At 50.3% G+C, this 21,167-nt stretch overlaps 1 protein-coding gene across 4 annotated transcripts in view; it reads right to left on the reverse strand.

Annotated features, from left to right (window-relative positions):
* Positions 1-21,167, reverse strand: part of LOC122367058 (upstream-binding protein 1-like) — a 106,234-nt gene that overhangs the window by 69,016 nt on the left and 16,051 nt on the right. The window lies entirely within an intron of this gene.

The following is a 21,167-nucleotide window of genomic DNA, read 5'->3' on the forward strand; positions in this document are numbered from 1 at the left end:
AGTGAATTTCGTCTGGCAGGTCGTTCACATGATTAAGAAGAGTAAAGATCCGAGCACAGATCCCTGGGGTACGCCGCTAGCGACCTCCGTCCAGTTCGAGGGGCGCCCGTCGATGATCACTTGTTGTTTCCTTCCGGTTAGAAAGGCCTCAATCCATGCCAGGAGCTTACCTGATACCCCATAGCTGCGGAGCTTGCTCAAAAGTCTCTGGTGGGGTACAGAATCGAATGCTTTCTGGAAGTCGAGATAAATAACATCTATTGGGTTCGCCTGTTCGATATCCTTGCTCCAGTCATCCAGGACTTCGAAAGGTTGAGTATTGCACGACCTTCCAGGTCGAAAGCCGTGCTGGTGGGTGGTCATGACCTCATTTTCAGTGAGGAATTTCAGCAATTCGTCTCGAATAAGAGATTCGAGCACTTTACACGGTATAGCTGTGAGGCTCACTGGGCGGTAATTGCATGGTTCCACCTTGCTTCCCTTTTTGTAGATAGGAACCACACGTGCCAGTTTCCAATCGTCACGATCGCAATTCGCAACCAGTGTCCAGTGACTTACGGAAGAGGTAGGCAAGGGGCCCAGAGAGGGAGCTATGAGCCTCTTTCAGTACCCTCGGGTGCAGGTCTAAACACATTAAGGCCTCGGAGCTTCTCTTCCACCGCCCGCGTTGTTATGGTGATGTCATCGAGACCGAGCGACTGGACGCGATCGTCCAGAGTTGGCACATCGTTTGCATCTTCAGTGGTAAAAACTGAAGCAAAGAATTGGTTGAGGATACCAGCCTTAAGTTTGGCATCGCTAACCAATTGACCATTTGTGTCTTTGAGATCCCCGACCTTGGGCTTGGTCTTGAGTCTACTTTTGGTATACTTCCAGAAGGCCTTGGGGTTGGTCTTCAAGTCAGTCACTAGCTGTGCCTCAAAACTGGTGCGGAGTCGTCTTGTCAGTTGCCTGAGTTTGTTCCTGCAGGCACGGTATCTTGCTGTGTCAAGTGGGTCATTGGAGCCGAGGTGGCAGCTTTCACCCATAGCATGGTCTTCTGCTTCCGTAGCTGAAGGGCAGCACTTGTCATATAGATGTTTTTGCGTGCCTTAAAACCCTTAGATAGCGGGATACAGGTGGAGACTATCCTGTCCAATGTTGATTTCAGGTAAGTATAGCCTTCTTCCACCGAACCATTTTGCAGGGGTGACCAGTCCTCCTCGACTAGTGTTCGGTTTAAACGGGTGAAATCACCTCGGTTGAAGTTGAGTTTGGGCTGATAATGTGAACACTTGACAGCGAGCTTTTCGCCTAAGAACCTCTCATGCTCCCGCAACATGTCCATCATGAGACTCATTTGGGTCGATACAGCAGACTCCAGGCCTTTGATCTTACTCTCGAGGGGATCCGAGTGAGAGTGCCGAGACTTGCTGCTATTTAGATCCATTTTGTAGGCTGCGCAGAGCCAGGCAAGAGATTTGAAGCGATCAAGAGCCGTGATAGCCAGTTTCTGGGCACCCTGACACCCCGCATGAAACCACGCATGGCAGCAGTCGCAGAGTATTCCAGCCTCACCCTCCTTGACAGGATTGCCACAAATTTTCTTTCTAGGGCCGCCATTGCAGATCGAATTCGGAATTAGTCCCCTCACTACCCGTGTCACTGGAAGAGCGAGAGAGATAACTGGAACTGGCCGACCCTTTTCCAAATGGGGTGTACGCACTTTCTGATAACTTACCAACTTGGGGTGTAATGTCGGTTTTGTCGGGGTTTTGATCCATACCTGTAGATGCTCCAGATGATATCTCCTCAGTCAGTTCAAAAATACCACCTTCATTTCTCTTCTTCGCAACGCCGGACCGCACCGCGTCGGGGATATCGGACTGCGGCGTTTCCGCGGGTTTCATTGTCTGACGGTCCTTGTTTTGCTCAGCTGTTTGAGTTTGTTTCTTCCGTTGAAGAACTGGGGAGTGTCCTAAAGGCATTCTGCCTTTCTCCTTCTCAGCAAAAGATAAGGATTTGAATTGAGGGGTTTTAATTATCACGTAAGGATTAAATTGGTAACTTAGGATACAAAAAACGGATATCAGGATGGCCGTTTCCGCCAAAACTGGCCGGTGGCCAAAGGAAAATCAGCTGATCAGCTGATCGACGGTTGGTGGCAGGAACTCGATCGGGCACGTCCGTCCGCCTCCCACAAAAATATACCCGAAAAAATATTGTAGGCTGTAGAACTTAAGATGACGTCACGGTGACGTCATAAAGTTTTGTCGTTTTTCGATAGAGAACATTTCTGATGTCGCTGAGCATGAAAGCATTAAACGCAATGGTAAATGAAATTAACAGCTTCTGATTCCATCTGTGCCAAAAATAACTAAATCAAACGATTTTTAGGGGTCGCGAATTCAAAATGAAAATGCCAATTTTAGCGAAAAATTAGCCAAAATAATGCCATTTTATTTTGGAACAAGGTTGCCATGCCAACAGGTGGGAGTTAATTTTCCCATTTCCCAAGAAAGTTAATTTTCAATTTCAGAAATGCATGCATCATGGTCGTGAAGACGTCACAAGAAATTGCCAATATTCAGTTCAAGATTTTGGAAAATGTAGAACGGTGATCAAAAATCATAGATAGCCATTTCATTTGCCATGGTATTGGCAGTGTAATAGCGTTTACAGCATGTCTGTATGTCTGTTCTGTCAGTGGATATCCATATCCATACTCCAGGACATAGACCCGGGAACAGGGGGGGGGGGCAGCGGGGGCGCTTGCCCCCCCCCCCAACTTGGAAGCCGAGGGGGCGGCGCCCCCTCAACATTGAGGCAGCGAGAAAAGATCTTTCCTCCCTTTTCCGGACTTCTTTCCTTCTTGTTTCCTTTATACATCTACACATCAACACACGGCATTTTCCTTTCCATCTGAATGGTTTCTGCTGATATACAGCATCGATTTGAGTCGACAACATATGCTATTGTCATCTCGCTTTGGTTTGGGCCTGACCTTGGCCATAAGTTTGGTAGGCCAGATTTTATACTGGACCATTTTGAGTCAACTTTGAGAAATACATAACGTACAACGGTGGTAAAATCGTTGCTATAGGTATAACATGGTTTACCCGCTCTAGGTGTGAGGAAGGGGTGTGGGGCAATGAGTGCACTGACGTGGCGTCCTAGGAAGGCCGGTATGAGATTCAAGCTCAGCGACACTAAGGGCTTGTGTGGTGCCTTCGGTTATCGGTAGCACCCTCAGAATCACCGGCGTAGGGCCCTCAGAGCCGCCGGTAAGGGGCCTTTAGAGGTACTGGTGTGGGGCCGTCATGCAGGTGCCGGTGTAGGCGCTCAGAGGTGCTAGTGTGATTCTCTCAGAGGCGCCGGTGAGGGTCCCTACAGGCGTTGCTGTGGGCCCTCAGCCCCTCATAGACGCTGGTATGGAGCGGTTACAGGCGGGTGTTTTATCCGGTGTTTTATCCCTTGGTTTACCCTTACCCAGACATGGTGCCTCGATTTAAGTACATTGTGTGCTTTTGCATGTTAGAATCCGAAAACTTCAAGTTTGAAATTCCATATCTCCGAATTAAAGCATTTTTCGATGTTGCATTAGATGTAAGGACGATCATGACCACTTGACTAAAAAACAAAATGGTTCGTTCACTTGGTTCTTACAACCATGTTAAACGACACAAGGGGAGAGGGTCACTGCAAAGGGGCGTGGACATTGCCACATTAGTCTCAAGATGTTAAATGCATAATAATCGGCACCAAAATACCGTCGTATTAGTATGCAAGTTCACCAAAGAAAAACCCAACGTTATTTATCAAATATCAAAGCAAATTGGCAATATCTAGCACAACGAAACAAATAATTCAACACCTAACGAGGCCGGCCGAGTCCTCAATGCCACCATGGCGACTGCGCAAGTCCAACTGGCTGGCAACTGGCCAATCAGGGTGCTTGTTTGTCATTTCTGGGTGGGATTAAAAAACATGCGTACCGGCGAGGGTTAATGGGGGGGGGGGGCGTGTTTTTGGCCACACTTGGCAGTTTTCTGCGCGTGTCACCGTGAAACTTGGTATAGCTTATTATACGTCAACTTCTCATCGTGTGTGAAAAAATTGACCCCAGGTCACGTGAGGCCAGGTCACCAGGTCAAGCTAAGTAGCCATATCTTTAAGAACAAATGTGATGCTGTCATTACTACAGCTTACATCCCAGAGGTTTGAAACTCGGGCTTTTGCATGAGAAAATCGGTATGAAGAATTCGTATATCTCATATTTTTTCATATCCGTGACCTAAGGTCACGTCAGTTTTGCGACCTCTCCATTATAAGTCAATAGCAGAAAATTGACATATTCTTGTTTTCGGAAATACCCTCAAACATCTTGACACTGGTAACATGACACACTGACCGGAAAATTGTCCCGGTGTGCACTTTTTGCACTTTTGCACTTTTAATTGCAAATTGCAAATGAAAATTTAAATTGCAAATTGAAATTGAAATTGCGATGGTCCTAAAATCAGCGTCATACAAGCTAGGAGTCAAAAGATATGATGCAAAAACTTTCCCGCAAAAACGTCAAAATTGAATAGCTTTTGCCCGCTGGAGGCTAAACTGTTGATCTTCGGTCAAATCTGAGAACTCAGAAAAGCCTTTGAGAGAGCCATCGAATGCGCTTTTCGAATGCGCTCAGCCAGCTCTATTGGTTCGCGACTTATGCGCCGATTTATAAAAAGTTGTCAAATTCGGTAACAAAAGTTCGTGAAAATTTTACCTTTGATGACCTCCAGTGACCTCAGCGATGACCTGATCAAAAAATGATCTTTATTTTTCTGAGGGATCTTGTAGCGGGCTATATATTGCTTCTCTTCGCGTCTTTCTAGCCTGCATTCTTTCTGAGATAATCTGGTGGGGCCAAAAAGGCTCCCCCACCATGGCAAAGTTGGCTGAAAGGTCCAGCCTGGCGCGGGTTAAAAGCATTTTTCGATGCTGTGAGTGCCAAAACCGGCAATTGTGTGCCCGGGACCCCAATAAGGCTATCTCAACTAAAAATATACATATGTTAAGGAGGATTGGTCACTTCAAAGCCTTCGCCTTTTTTAGATAAACTGTTGTGGCGAAATATATCCCCCCCCCCCCCTTACCGCCAGGACGAAGTTGGAAACTCCATAGCATCGATATTTACTGACCGTTCATATTTCATGTTTGTTTTCCAAGGAAACCCCGTGAAAGGCAGTCTTCTCAGTGACTTGACATATTATTAACCTTTGATTTTCCAACCACGTTATTTTCGGTGATTTTTCTTTGCTCGCTATTTGCAGATATACTGCATTGTCTTGGTACATTGTGGTTCAGCTCCGGTCACGGCTGTGTCTGTGCTGACGTAAGGCCTTGGGTGCACTCAGCCTACATCTATTAAGACCTCCCAGGGATAGGATATATTCGCCATGCAAAAAACAAGTTACGCCAAAATGGCGGAGGGCGTAAAGCCATCGTTCGTAGAGGTGCTGACGGGGATGTCCCGTGAGGCCAGGTCTGGAAGGATTTATTATCATGATTGGCAATCCACTCCACTGGTCAGCAGGCAGGACCCCGTTTACACTGACTACGGTGCTAACATCATTGGCATACATGGCGACGGCAACTGTCTGTTCCGGGCGCTCGCCTATGCTGTCGGTGATCCCTCGCTAGATCACGTGGCCCTTCGGCAAAAGATATGTGAAGAGGAGCGCACAGATGAACTTCTTAGGGAAGTGTTCCCTGACCTGGACGGCTACATCAATTCCATGCGCAAGGGAGGTGAGTTCGGTGGTGAGCCAGAGATAAGAGCAGCAGCACGTGTTCTTCACCGTCTCATTTATGTGTGGGAAAACGGTCATCAGGTGGCTGCTCATGGAGCACCAAACCAGTCTCCTATTCACTTATGCTTTTATAGTCGGAGGCAGCACTATGACCTGCACATGGTCGCTCCATCTCCCCCAACGCCACCAACACCCCAGGAGGAACAAACTGCCCAGACTTCACCGGCCATCACTGAGCAGAGCACCGACAATGATGGTGCTTGGACTGTTGTTAAGGGACGAGGCAGTCGCCAGACAAAGTGCCTAGATACTGTGGCAAAAACAGAAAGTAAAGGGGGCTCCGCAGTTGTCACGAGCCTCAACACTTCAGTCTCTGGCAATGCAGCAAAACGGGCAGTTGGCCGTCCAAAAAAACAGAAACGTATTTTCACGCATCTCTTCGGACGTTCAATCAACGTCGAGGATGTCTGTGTAGAAGCGCAACCAGCCTCTGAGGGTGCACACGTGCCAGTGATCGTCTCCAAAACCATTCCGGTCGTTCCACTGGGTACAGATCATGGGGAAAATGAGGACGCAGCAAAAAGCTGTGAGGAGTCTGACACCGTAGACAGCGCTACTGCCAAAAAGGCACGCGGTGGGCGTCCTAAGAAACGGCCCCCACCACCGCCATCATCAAAACGTGCAGTCCCAATGGAACTAGGTGTAGCAGACACAATGGAAGTAGCTCCTGAGAAAACAGCTCAGTCGGTTGTAGCGCTTGAAACTGACTCTACAGAGAAGGGACAGTCGGAATCTAGTGCTACGGGAGGAAACGTTCAGCGTCGTGGCGGTCGCCCAAGGAAAGGTAAGGCTGTCTTCCCACGCCGGAAAAAGGATATCGCCACGGACGCTGGCGTGTCTCAGGCTATGGAGACCGTTGGTGAGGAGTCTGATCAACTATTCATTGAACCAGTAAAAGGTTCATTCAATGAACCAGGCCTTCAGTCGCCATTGGCTGTTGATGTCACTGGCCGTAATGTCCAAGGACGCATGCCATCTTCGGCTAGCTATATGCAGTCAGATTCAGACATCGAGGGGGTTTCCACGCTGACTCGTGCCATGCTGGATGACTTTGTGGATAAGTCTTCGCATAGTGTTGTCATAGACAGTGTGTCGACTGATCTCAGCTCACCAGCAGACAACAATTTAACTGGTCCTTGGCCGTATCGAGACAGCAATAAAGTTGCTGTGACGTACCTTATTGGTGACAATGGGGAAAAACGTCAGATTTACCTAAACAATCTGAAGCGACGTGGGTTTTGCGCTCCATCACGAAGCGGTCAACTGCGGTACACCTCTTACTCGTGGCTCCGATTCAAGGACTTGTTAAAAAAGTCTGGTCAAACAGTGGCCGCCGTTCTAGAGGACGAGGACCTGTTCCACGAAACGCTTCGCCTTGTAGATCGCTTCTACTCAAAACATCCACGTCGGGCGGAGGAGGAAGGTCTGCAGCCTCACCGGGGTCCACAGACTTGGGAGGATCGGCATAATCTCCTCCAGCTGCACTACTACGGTAAGGGTTGGTATAAATTTTACCGCTCCTCTACCCTCCGTGAGATATTCATATCCAGACACGGAGCTGATCGGTGGGCCGAGTTTCAGGCCGATCCCTGGTCGGAGACACTTTCAGACGAGCATTTCGAACTTCTGCTTCGAGATGTTCATCATAAGCTAAGACAAAACCATGCAAAATACACCCATCTGCTGGAAACCTTCGCCGGACCACAGTGTCACGAAGATCGCGGCAACGCCACTCGCGTCCAGTACAGCGTAATGTTTGTCACTCGCTCCGCTACGTCTGGTAGGCGTCAACAGCGCAGGCCGGTGGCACAGGCGCCGCCTCAGCGCACTGCAGCCCCTGCCATTGCAGATGTCGGTGCTCTAACATCGTTCTTTCTACGTTCGTGTGTCGATTGCGGCACTCTGCGTGTTATTGATGCTAGAGCTGCGTCCAAGTATCCGCTCGGTCATTACACCTATGCCGGCGAACAGCACAGAGTTCGTTTCACTTGCGACCGGCTGGTCGGCATCACGTGTGACACTCCTCCAGACTTTGTCACCTGCACGGCGGAAGACAAGCCGTCCGCCTGGGTGGCCATGGGCGCTCGGACGGCGGGAGACGCGTTACCGCCACCGGCAATGCAGCTTCGCTCATTACGTGTGCTGGACGCATCTGATCATACAGAGGAGACTGAGGTTCTGGCTAGCTATCATTACCGTGGTGATGACAGAGCTGCTGAATGGACTGGTCGTCGTGCCGTACTGACCCGAACGTCAAACAGTGGCGTCGTCACACTGGGCACGCAGGCGAAGCGCAGACGCTTCCGTCATATTTCCAGCAGTCAGTTCACTGCCGGCCGTTTCACCGTGGACAGTCCGCGCGAGGCAAAATGCTGCCAGGCGTGGCACGATCCACTCGACACGGATTCTGAAGATCCGTCGTCCGAGCTTGACTTCTCCAACTTACAGGTACTACGTGACATCCATGCCTTGTACAATTCGCTTCGCCGTGTGCGTTGCGTCAAGTGCAACCAGCAGACGCCCGGATTGCCTTATCCAGACTATCAGATCCAGGTGCCTGAGCATGGCCGTTTGGTTAATTTGCCGCCGGATAGCGTTGTTTCTGACGCCGTATCGCGCTCGTCGCTGCTGCGTGAAGGCGGGCGTTGTACAGTGACGCTAGACCCCGAATTCAGGGGTGCCAACGGCACAGTTTTCACTGACCGAGACGTCACGGGCGTTTGTACAGCATGTTCATCAGCATATGAGGTTGACGCCAACAATAACATTGTACCTCGGCCGCTGGTGTCGGACATAAATCAATTACGTCCCGATCCGAATGACGTCGGTGACTTTGTCGGCGGCGCCGAGCGGCCCGTCGCCTCCCAGCCAGCGCTGAGCGCATCGGCTGCAAACAACGGTGCTCCAGAGGACGACAGTGACGAGCCAGAGCCGACGGACATCAGCCTGTTCTCGGCAGAAAATCTGGTAGCCACTGATGTATACTCAGACGAGGCGTATCATCAGTTTGTTAAGTCATGGACACCCGCTGAGACAATGGTGCTGCGGCCAGTGCATCTGGTTGTCAGCGTGCTGCGTTTGCGTGCCAACCAGGTTCCGTTCTGCAAGCACGGCACCATTTCCTATCCGCTGAAGGATGCCTGCCGGGCGCGGAATTTACCATGGTATGATTTTGAAAGGCTGCCATTCGTTGTGCTGGTGCAGAGCAGACGAGACGGCACGTCTGCCGAGGCCATGGTAAACATGCAGACCATACTGAGGGCCAAACACTTTATGGAACGCACCATGGAGTGTAAATACAACCCACGGCAGACGCGTCCATTCTATCGCTTTGTCGGCGAACAATGGATGCCATTTTCAAACGAAAACCTTGCAGCTCTGCAGCGGCGGCTGTCCGAGCCGGACCGGCCGAGCACGCCTGCCGGTCTTCGTGTCGTACTGGCCAGCGACATTCACGCCCGTGCAGACAAGGTGTTGCGGTTCAACGAGTTCTGCAATTGGCTAGAGTCTGGCTTCACCATGGCCGACGAGCTGTGGAAAAGCTTCCGGCTGTCGCGCAGCGGTGAGGGTGCCGACACCACAGAGGCTGGCCAGGATGACTTATGGGAGGTCATTGAGAACTTTGTGGTGGGTCAAGCTGTCGACGCGGCTGCCGACCGCCACAACGGAGGGCAGCACGAGCGACGCACAGATGACGACGACGAATCGGACGCCGATGAAATCGACGTCACCATGCGTCACGTTCTAAACTGTGCCGTTGCTAACGGCTGGCTGCTGCCCGCCCCCGTCGACGGAGACAATGTTGACTCGACCGGCGAGCCGAGTAGCGTGCTGTTACGCTGTTGTGAAGAGCTGGAGATGCTTGGCCGCGAGTTCGGCAACGATGAGGGCGTCCGCGCTGGCGGCATTTCTGCCGGTGCCGTCTGCGGGCCACAGAGTGAACGTCCCGAAGACATTCGCCGGGAGGGTATCGCGCGTTCTGCGCTCCTTCACATACCGATGCCGGGAGTCGACCGGGAAAATCCGCTGCCCGAGTCGACACCCGGCTACATGCAGATGGCTTTCCCAGAGGTGTTCCGCTCGGGTGACGCCGATCCGTACCAGGACCGTAAGGTCAGCATTCGTCAGCCAGTCACCTCCTGGCGACAGAACTGGCTTCACTGGATGTCGCGTCAGCCCGAGGCGGAAGGCAACGTTGACCTTCAGTTCGTTGTCAGCAACCAGCTGAGTCGTGATAAGACCGGCCAGGAGGCCAATGTTGCCATCAGAATGACCGATTTTCCAGACGGGTTGCCAACCAAGGAGCAACTGGAAAATGATCCGGCGCTGTGCAAAAGGCTTGCACAGTCGCTGCTTTGTCTACGCTCAAAATTGGAGGATTCTGACGCTTACTGGCGAGTGCAAAAGCAGGACGCCATCGGCATCGCTCGCTACCTTGAGAGCCCGCCGCCGTGGCGGTCTAATGCAATCCCCATGGAGGTTTACCTGTGGCAGACACGAGCCGTTCCCTACAATCATCATCCGGCTATTCATCGGCTGTGTGACAACGCTGCCGCGAATGAGGCGCTCAGTGACGAGCGCTATCTCCATGCACGGCTAGCCAACACGCTGCGACATCCCGGCATCGTGGCGTGGATGTCGGCGCTGATTGGTGAGCTGGACACGTTGGCGCTATCTGTGGCGCGACACTCTGCAACATACTTCTTGGTGCGCTCTGAGTGGGGTGCTAACGCCAACCCACACATTCACCGTCACGTGATCAGTGAATCGTTCTCACGATTCCTACACCAGCTTCAGACCTCTCTGAAGCAGAAAGTGGCAGAGATCGAAAGAGATTTGCGGGTGGAAGACCCCACTTTGGAGAGCGATGATTCTCGCGTCACTCTTGAGACGCGCGTCAGCGCGGCCTGGCGTGACTGTCAACAAGAGTATGTCAGGCACATCGGTCGCTGCTACACCAACTGGAATGCCGGCTTCACAAAAGACGGCGAGCGCACCTTTGACTTTGCCTACGATCGCAAAACAACCGTTTGCCGTGCTAGCATGGCCGTCCAGCTGGACGACGCGCTGTCAACCGGCGACTTTGCCGCCATTGACGAGCTCTATGTGCGCGTCATCAACGGCACGCTGCGACACACGGGCCACAGCGGACGCGGAGACGCGCCGTCTGCCAAAGACGGGTGTGCCGTGCGGCGACCGGTCGTGGACAAGGCGGCAACTGAGGCGGCCCGTTCGGCAGATGGACGTGCCAAGCAGGTAAAAAAAGAGGTGATTGTGTGCAAGAGACGCATGCCACGGCGTCTCCGCACCGAGCCGGCTGTGGTGAAAGATGCACACGATCCTCGCATATATCAGTTCGAGACGGCCTCAAACGACAAATGGCTAGGTAGTCATGATCCGTTCACCATCCTGCACGTCCTTAACAACGTCGACGACAAGGCAGTGGTGCCCGCGTGGCTCACCCGTACGCCGCGTGTCGAATGGAAAAGCTCGCCCACGGACAGCGGTGGCTACACATTTAACGTGCTGCTCGCTCAGTCCCGCGGCGACGGTAGCGTCGAGTACGCGCTCAAGTACACCATGAAGCCGGTGGCTCCGATCAGAACCACCGGCGACATGCTGTTGTCGGCAATGGAACGGCGTGAGGCGAGCGATAACGTGGATATCGGCGTCGTACAGAAAATGTACAACCAGGCGGCGGCATCCATGTGTCAGTCCATCTTTCAGGCAGTGCACAAAAACTGGCAGCTGCCGCTGCTGCAGAAGAATTTGGACGTGAAGAGGTTCAGTATGAGCGGCTGCCGCGTGGTGAAACCAGCCAATGCCGCTGACAATCCGGTGTACGTGTATGCTGACTCGGTGGAGCGCTTCAACGCGCGGCTGGGCGACAACATTCGTCATGGCAATATTCCTCTGACCGATATTCAGCGCAAAATGTCAGTCTACGAGTTTTTCGACACGTTCACGTCCATTGAGAAGACCATAGATGGTCAGCGCGTATTCCAGATAAGTCGTCGCCAGTCTTCATGGCGTGGTGTGCTGAAAACAGTCATGTTGGCACCACATCATGGCATATCAAAGGCAAATCCTGCCAGAGTCAATTTCTGGAAGTATGCTCGCGACATCGTGCTGTGGTGTCAGCCGTGCCTGACATCGCAGGAGCTGATGCCGCCACTAGATTGTCTCACTTACCGGGGTTACATGAGCGATCCGTTCCAAATACGCACTACGCTAATGCGCATCAGCTCCCCACAAACGGATCTACGGCACCGGTTACATGAGACTAATTCGTTTTATCTACGTCAAACGGATCTTGTTTGGCTCACCCGGGCTGACTCCTCGACGGCCGGTAATTCGCATCACAAACGGAATAGGATTAGCGTACAGTCATGGCGCAGTTGCGGCATTTACCGGGACGACTGAGCTAAATTTTAAATACTTATATCATTTGATAGGCTCAAAAACATTTAAAATTAACATGAAATCAAAAAATGAAAACAAAGTTTTCTTGTTTTAAGTCAGTGGGCACTGATTCGCCATGCAGCGACAGCAGGGTGGTCAGAAAAAATTATCTATCAAAATATTTCATTCATTTTATATCACATGCAAAGACTAAACCAAAATACCAACATTTTTTTGCTATTTTCTACGAGGCAGCCAATAAAAAAAAAATGCTTAGTATTTTGCATTTTGACGCTTCCAGTTAGCAAAGAATAGTTCTTGTGAAATACGGCCCGAATCGTGTGCCTCGGACGTTTCGGTTACATGAGCGATCCGTTCCAAATACGCACTACGCTAATTCGCATCAGCTCCCCAAGAACGCATTCAGTGCACCGACTACATGAGCAAATTCGTATCAGTGACGTCAAACGGATCTAGTTTGGCTCTCGGCCCGATGCGCATTACAAACGGAATAGCATACAAATGTGGCGCACTTCCGTAGTGATAGAGGTGACTAAATTAAAAATTTATTATCTTATGTCTTTTTTGCATTTAATCTGCTCAAAACATTCTCAATTAACTTAACAAAAAAAAGTTGAACATAAAGTTGTCTTGCTTTGACTCATTGGGCAATTGCCTCTCTTGATTCGTCTGTAGTGCTGTCAGAAAAATGTTTCAACTGAAATTATGTGGATATTTACTATTTGGTTTTCACTATATTTATTGTTGAAAACTTGACAAAATACCGACATATTTTTTAAATATTATTTCAAAAGAAGAAAATGAAAAAAATACCTATTATTTTGCATTTTAATGTTTCTTTTTGCGAAGAAATAGTTCCTGTAATACGTATCTTGGTCCTATTCGCTTCTAAGCCTCTTTCCCAGCGGATTTTGTTCGGACTGCCGATTCGTATTAGCAGGTGGATACATGAGTCGGTAGTACGCTCCTGATTCGCATTAGCGGTGAATCCGATCGTGATACGTATTTGCTTTGCTCATGTAACCGCGGATCGGATCGCCGATTCGTACTAGCAGGTGGCTACATGAGTCGGTAATGCGTTCCTAATTCGAATTAGCGGCTAAATACGTATTTACTGTGCTCATGTAACCCCGATAACTGACTGCGCCATAGCCGCTCACTGGAGAGCCATGTACGATCAGCTGATGGCATCTGACGTACATAAGCCTGTGTGGGTCACTCGGTATTACGAAGACCACAAACGCCGAGCGGCGGCAGCCACAGGCGAGGACTTGTCTGACGAATCGGACAGCGACGATGACGACGACGGCGACAACGCTGACGATGCTGCTGATGTTGTCGAGCCGCCTGAGGTAGAGGAAGAGCGTGAGCTGATGGCTCAGCGTGTGCGTGATCGATTCTACCAGACGGCTCTGGACGCCATGCTGGCGTGTCCTGCAGAGGACATTGACGACGCAGTGCAGCGAGCTGACAGAGCGGCGGCGAGCGTCGCAAACCCGGCCGGATACGACTTCCAAGCGCAGTGGCTCGGCGATCGCATAGTCAATCCAGAACATGTGCGTCGCAACTATGGCCGACTGGCTAGTCTGAGCGCCGGAGACGCTGCGCATTCGGCTCCGGTGACGCCGAGTGGACGTCAGCTGGTGCTGCCGCGTCTGGTCACAGGCTATCTGAAAGAACAGCGCGAGTGGCGACGCTCCTGTCGTGAATGGAATGCCTACGATCAGGCGGTGGCCAAATGGCGCCGTAGTCGGTCGTCACGCATCGTCGAGCCTGTCGCGCCCCTGGTCCCCGATATTAGGGACAAACGGCCCAAGGCACTGCGTGCATTCCTGCTGGGTGATCCTGGCGCGGGCAAATCGACTACGCTGCGCTCTGCCGTGCACGAGTTGAACGAGCTGCTCGTCGCTGATGAGGCCGACTGGACTGACGTAGTCAAACTTTCGGCGCCAACGGGCTGCGCATCGTTCCATATGGCACACGGTGCGACCACCATCCACCGTCTCTTTGCTATACGAGTCGGTCAAGTAGGCGATGACCCGTTGCCGGCCGAGAGCCGACAGTTTGCTGCACTCTGTGAAAGGCTCGGTCCTGAGCTGGGTCTTCTCATATTCGACGAGTTCTCAATGATCCAGCGCAGGATGATGCGCTGGATAGTAAAGCGACTCGAGGAGGCCGGCATCAATTTGGACGACATCGGCGTCGTGCTTGTCGGTGACCCGGCACAGATACTGCCGATCGGCGACAGTCCTGTGTGGAGTCTCCGCCAGCGAATGGACGACGGCAAAGACTGCTGCGAGGCATCGCGGCTGGGCATGCTCGCCTTCCGTGAGGTGTTTCGTATGCCGGCGCTGGAAACCGTGGACGGCTTCGCGGCGTGGAGTCACGTCGCTTCACGGGAGCCGAACACGCTCAATGATGATGAGCGCCGTGCGGTGGCTCGTTTCCGTGCGGCAGCACTGGACGGCGATTACGAGACCGTCTACTTAAATGAAGTGCGGCGCACTGTTCAGAACGACGAGCTAGCCGACCATTTCACAAAGGTGATCATTCCATCGTTCCGCTACGGCAGGGCGACACACGCCAGTCTGCAGTGGCTCCGCGACAACACGGCCACCGCCGAGCACATGGCTGCTGATCCACTTTGGGCTGGCGCCGTCACACTGCACGGTAACCATTGGTTCAACGAGCTGGCCGTGAATCGTGCTACCGTCGAGTCGGACAACGCCAGGGCGCTCGTTCGCTTCGCCAACGAACGTGACACGCCGGTAATGGCCGTGAACGCACAACATTTACCGACGAAAAAAGCAGCTCGACTGCAAAAGGTGTCACCCAGAGAGTTCCGCAGCATACCGGCAGTGTTCTTTGCGTGCAGTGGTCTGCCGCTGATGCTGTTGGAAAACGTGGCACCCAGTGTCGGTCTGTTCAATGGCGCTCACGTCGAGTTCGTCGGACCGCTGTACTTGGAGGATGACTGGCAGGTAACACTGTCCAGCTGTGAGTACAGAGAAAGGGTGCGGACCAGTGGCGTCACGCTGACCACTCCCCTCGACACACCCGCCTCGGACCGTGAGCGTATGTACCAGGTTCCCGTGGGCAGTGTCATTGTGAAGGTCAACGGTCACACCATCGACGGCGATGAGCATCGTCTCGACGAGCTGGTCGCGGCGTCTAGCACCGTCCAGCTGGTATTTCACACGCCAAAACACCCGCCCCATCTGCCCGAGTTCATTGTGGTGCGTGTTCCAAACTACACCGAGAATCGTGGCCCAAATATCCTCGGCATCGAAGATGCCGACGATCTGGTGCCAATACGGATGGTAAAGCGCGCCCGTGACAAGGGCAAAAACAATCGGGCGATAGGCGGCGGTGAAGAGAGTCGGACCGAGTTTCGTGTTGGACCGCCGCTGGAGGGCGGCAGCGCATTCACCGGCTTTAAAGGGCAGGGCGCCACGCTGGATCGAGTGGTGGCCAAAGTGAAAGCGTGGGTAGAGACGCCCGGCTTCTGGACGGTGGTGGTGTCGCGTGTCAGACACCCACATCACCTGCACGTTCCCACTGACCAGTGGCCAACTGTCGAGGAGATTCAGGTTCAGCGTCTGAATCCAGACGTGCTGGAGGCCGAGATTTTCGAGCGCCAAATGAAAATCAATGCTGCAAAGACGTGGCGTCACTTTGTGGCTGCCGAGGATGACGGCGAGTGGACTAGCGCCGATAATGTCATCGGAGACGCTGTCCACGTGGCTTGGAGGCGGCTGCACACACGCGACGTGGCCTCTGTTGTGTGCGACGAGCTGCATGCCAAGGGAGTGGACGTGTCTGTAAGTGACGTACAGCACGTCGTCCAGAAAATGTCGCACACCGACGAGGCACTGATCCTTGCTGATCATATATACCTCACCTCACGGCAGCACTGCTGTCTTGTGCGCAGTAAAATACAGCGGGGACGACGACGACCCACAACCACCAAACCGTCTAAGCGGCCAGCCTCCACGTCTGCTGGTCGGGGCCGGCGTGGTAAGGGTCGCCGCATCTCGTAAAAGTGGACGACATGGTACGGAATGGGCACCATGCTGTCCGCCGTACCGGCAATCTCTCCAATCGGTAGATTGTCCGCCATCAACATCAACGAGACTCTTCGAGACTGGGCGCCGGGACTACGTGGTACGGAATGGGCACCATGCTGTCCGCCGTACCGGCAATCTCTCCAATCGGTAGATTGTCCGCCATCAACATCAACGAGACTCTTCGAGACCAGATCTGGGCCCCCGACGTGGTACGGAATGGGCACCATGCTGTCCGCCGTACCGGCAATCGGTAGATTGTCCGCCATCAACATCATCGAGAGTCTTCGAGACTGGGCCCGAAGACGACGTGGTACGGAATGGGCACCATGCTGTCCGCCGTACCGGCAATCTCTCCAATCGGTAGATTGTCCGCCATCAACATCAACGAGACTCTTCGAGACCGGACCTGGGCCCCAAGGCGACGTGGTACGGAATGGGCACCATGCTGTCCGCCGTACCGGCAATCGGTAGATTGTCCGCCATCGACATCAGCGAGATTATTCGAGACATGGGCCGTCGACGTGGTACGGAATGGGCACCATGCTGTCCGCCGTACCGGCAATCTCTCCAATTGGTAGATTGTCCGCCATCAACACCAACGAGATTCTTCGAGATCTTCGAGACCAAGGGCTTGCTAAAAATCCCAGCATATCTACTTTGGTACGGTGTGGGCACCTGGCTGTCCGCCGTACCGGCAATCTCTCCGATTGCCCGCCCTTGCTGCATAGTAAATCCCTGTTGCTGGGGAGTGTGGTGGCGTGCACACACCACACATTGAAAAGAAGATCTGCCCGTGGTTGCTTAGTCTTGCGCCTGTGCTTGTACGGCTCCACAGCTGGGCATCATCGCCGTGGTTGTGGACCGAGCTCCCACGCTAACCACGAAGGCAGGCTGGCTGGGTCGTTCGTGCGGCGACATGCGTCACCTCTTGATTCAAATAACAAATTTAAAGGGACCCTCTCACCTCGGAAAAGTTAACGAATTGGCATGAAAGTGATGTATCTTGGTTCAGAAAGAACAAACATGAATATCCACCAAATTTCGCTTAAAATATTGCTCGTTTTTTTTTTTTTTTGCCATAAGCAGACTGGTTATTGATTCACCTTTTTTGGATCGATTCAATCATTGATTCATTTGTTTTTTGTTTGATTCAATCACTGTTCGATTCCTTCCAAAAAAATTGGTGAATCGATTCCTTTTGATTCAGAGAATGAGAAAAAAGGAATGATTCACGTTTGATTCAGCCAAAAAGTTATTGAACGATTCTTTTTTTCATTATATTTAAAAATAATGATAAATATCAGGGATAGTATTGTATTTGTTGTGTTCTTTTTGTTGGTATGCAATTATCATCACATGGCAGTAGTGTTAACATTTGTTGATGAACTATGTTCGCTTCATTTTTTTTTTAAGGTTCATGAATCGTTAATTTGTTTGATTCAATCAACCCTGATTCCCAATGAGTTTGATTCAATCATGGCTTAAAAATCAAACCATCCGGACGGTGAATCAAACCTTTCGACTCAATCACGGTGAATCAAACACCAGTCTGGACATAAGACTTTAACTTTTTTCCCTTTCCAGGGCCTTACCTGTTCCTATGACGTTATTTGGAAGCAATAATGTGGTATCTTGAAAGTGCGGGATATGTCACGCGCAATTTAGTATCTATAAAACCATGGCAAAAATTGTCTTACCAAAGTTTAAGTAAATCGGTGATGTCACACATTAAAGGGACTATCCCACCTTCTAAAATGTTGTTAAAACCAGTTAAATTGTGCCCGACTTTATAGATTGGATGACCAGGAATACGGCTCTGGCATTTATTTTTCATTAAACATCTTAGGCTTCCCATATTCCAAACACAAACTTTCAAATATGTGACGTCACAGCCCAAAATTTCCTCCTTCCCCAGGCCACATTACTGCCATAAAGCTGATTCTTTTTACTCTGTAGGCACCACAACAAAGTTCAGACCAAGTTTTAAGCGATTTTTCAACGAACAAACCCATTTAAATCAGAATGACTAAACGAGGTGACGTCACACTAACGGTCGCTCCATGTTGAAGATAGGGCCTTGCACAAGGCCCATTTTCAAATGAAGGGAACGAATTTCTTCAACACCAAGAGGCCGCGGGGGTTGCAACCTAGATAGATAGTGGTTTCTGAACCTCGCCGCAAACTTGGCTATCTCAACTCAAACCCCATGTTAAAGGTGGGATAGTGCCTTTAAGAGGGGGCATCTAAGTGCATTAGCCCCTCTGAATCCAAAGTGCTGCAACTTTGAATCTTAATATTTTCGATCTAAGGCATTTCTCGATGTTGCGAGTGCCGAAACCGGTGATTTCCAGCCAAGGACCCCAATTTGGGTATCTCAACTCAAAACTAATGTTAACGTGCCTCCCACCTTAACATTAGATTTGAGTTGAGATAGCCAAAATGGGGTCCCTGGCTCACAATTACCAGTTTCGGCACTCACAACATCGATAAATGCCTTAAATCGGAAATATTGAATTTCAAAATTGCAGCAATTTGATTCAGAGGGGCTAATGCATAGGAATACCCTCTGAATGTGTGACGTCAGCGCAGATATCTAACGAATTTTAAATGTTTGACTAAAACGTTTTGTAGCACGTGGTGGTATATGTTGCTTTGAGCTGCCAAACTATTGCTTCCAAATAAAGTCGCTAGGAACAGCGGAGATCCCAAAAAGTAAACAAAAGTAAAAGTCCAATATCTTGAAAACCTGTGAATATTTTTCGGTGAAATTTGGTAGATATTCGTTTTCGCTCTTTCTGAACCGAGCGACATCACTTTTATGCCAATTCATAAACTTTTTTGAAGGTGGGAGGGTCCCTTTAATCGTATTTGTGTAAATTAACGTATTCTGTCAAATACCGGCGTCCTATTTTTGTGCCGTCCATTCTTAAAATCATCAGTTCACTTGCAGACGATGATTAGAAGCTTTGCTTCCAATGGAATGCACGAAGCAATGACTGCATAATGCATTCTTTGTTTTAAAAACAAAACTGTGCAATAAAAATTGCACAAAACTTGTTCGATATCTAATCTACCTTTGGTGGCTTCAGCTTACCTGACAGTTCATTTATGTATCCACATTGCTAGGAAGCATATCATCCGTCTAATCCAAACATAAACTATTCTCGTTGTTGAAACTGGTGACGCACAAGCTGACGTAACGTTAGTGGAGACTTCATCTCAAAAAACAGCCTGCATGGGCTAAAATCCCGGGGGGCGCGTATGGCTCGTATCATTTGCGAGGCACGCGACGGGAGCCTTGAGGAGCTTTCCATGCTAAAGCGCCTCTAAACCCAGGTCTCACTTGGAGATCGATCTCACTCGGAGATCATGAGTCTGTTGTAGAGTGGCGTCATTTTACGTCCAGTCCACCGAACCAGTGTGCACAATTGCTGGCGGTGGATACCAGACTCCCCCCACGGGTCGTCATGTGCGAGGCAAGGTCGGGGATAAGATATCACGGCAGCAATTGAAGATAAAATTGAGATTATGTAAATGCTATTAGGCTGCTACATTTGCACAATGAGTGAGTGCAAAGCTTCTCTTTAATTGATATTTTTCATTATTCAAGCATACTATTACCTAATACGTCTGAGTCTACATTCACTTTATCCAAGAAAATGCTTCAAAATCGCGTTTTTCGTCGGTAAATAGCATTGTAACCTTGCGTCAGTTGACACACGCTTTCACTGCCGCATCCGGACTCTCAGTGCATATTTGTCTATGCATCATGAGCTTAAGTATTGTTTCCTTTTTCGTTAGATCAAGCTTCAACTTCTAGCGCTTAATCGCTCATGCCAAGCAAAGTTTGCGGACTTGTTAAAGGTTAAAAGAAAATATATTTCCTTCAACAGATGTCTATAAAATGAGGCTGCAAATGAGCGGTTTTCTTCTGGCAATTATGGTACTATAGCACGTTGCTGATGGAAGGCGGTCAAGAAAAAGATTATTTGCAGTTGTGCCTCATCGTCACTTATTTGCCAAATGAAATTTTAATTGCTGCTGTTATCCCCGGCTATAGTGTCTACGGTGGCGAGCTTTCTCCGCGGACCTTCAACTTCAAGACCTTCTACTTCAAGACCTTCAACTTCTAAACAACTAAAGGGATATTCTCGTCATACTGCACTGTCCATGACGTGCATGTCGGGTCATCGACATGCATGTTCAATACCATTAGTGCACATGCTGCACCAGACTATATTTACGGACGTTGACTGTTTGCTTTAGGCACTGTTTCAAGCATTGTACGATGGCCGATAACAAAAGTATTTGTTAACGTTTTCAAGTTCCATTCGGAGTATCCGAAACTACGACGCAATGTTAGTCGGAACTAACGTATCTAGTTAATCATGTGCATGATGTTCTTGCTCATTGGCAAACATTATTTCAGCAGTCGATACGTCCTCCAAACTTCAGTAACTGTTACTATATCCCGCGCACCGACGGGGGGGGGCGGATATCCGCCCCCCCCTGAGGTTTTTCGCGAATAGCGGGAAAACCGCGGCGCGTAGCGCCGCGAAATTTGGTATGACTATTCCCTTATCAATTTTACACATGGTGTGCAAGTTTGAACCTCCTACCTTTCAAGGTCAGGTCACCAGGTCACTTTGAATGACCCAACCTCAAGTCACTTTTTTGCAACTTTGTCACCGTGCCAGAGCTACAGTAGATGTCGGAGGCCTTTGAAAGTCGCAGGATGTTATTAGGTCATTAGTAGCTACAATTTGTATATCTCGGAATTTTGATAGCGGTGACCTAAGGTCAGGTCAATTTCGTGACCTCCCCATTATAAGTCAAT

The sequence above is a fragment of the Amphibalanus amphitrite genome, unplaced genomic scaffold (assembly GCF_019059575.1).
Source record: "Amphibalanus amphitrite isolate SeventyFive unplaced genomic scaffold, NRLGWU_Aamphi_draft 000847F_arrow, whole genome shotgun sequence".
NCBI classification, from domain to species: Eukaryota; Metazoa; Arthropoda; class Thecostraca; order Balanomorpha; family Balanidae; genus Amphibalanus; species Amphibalanus amphitrite.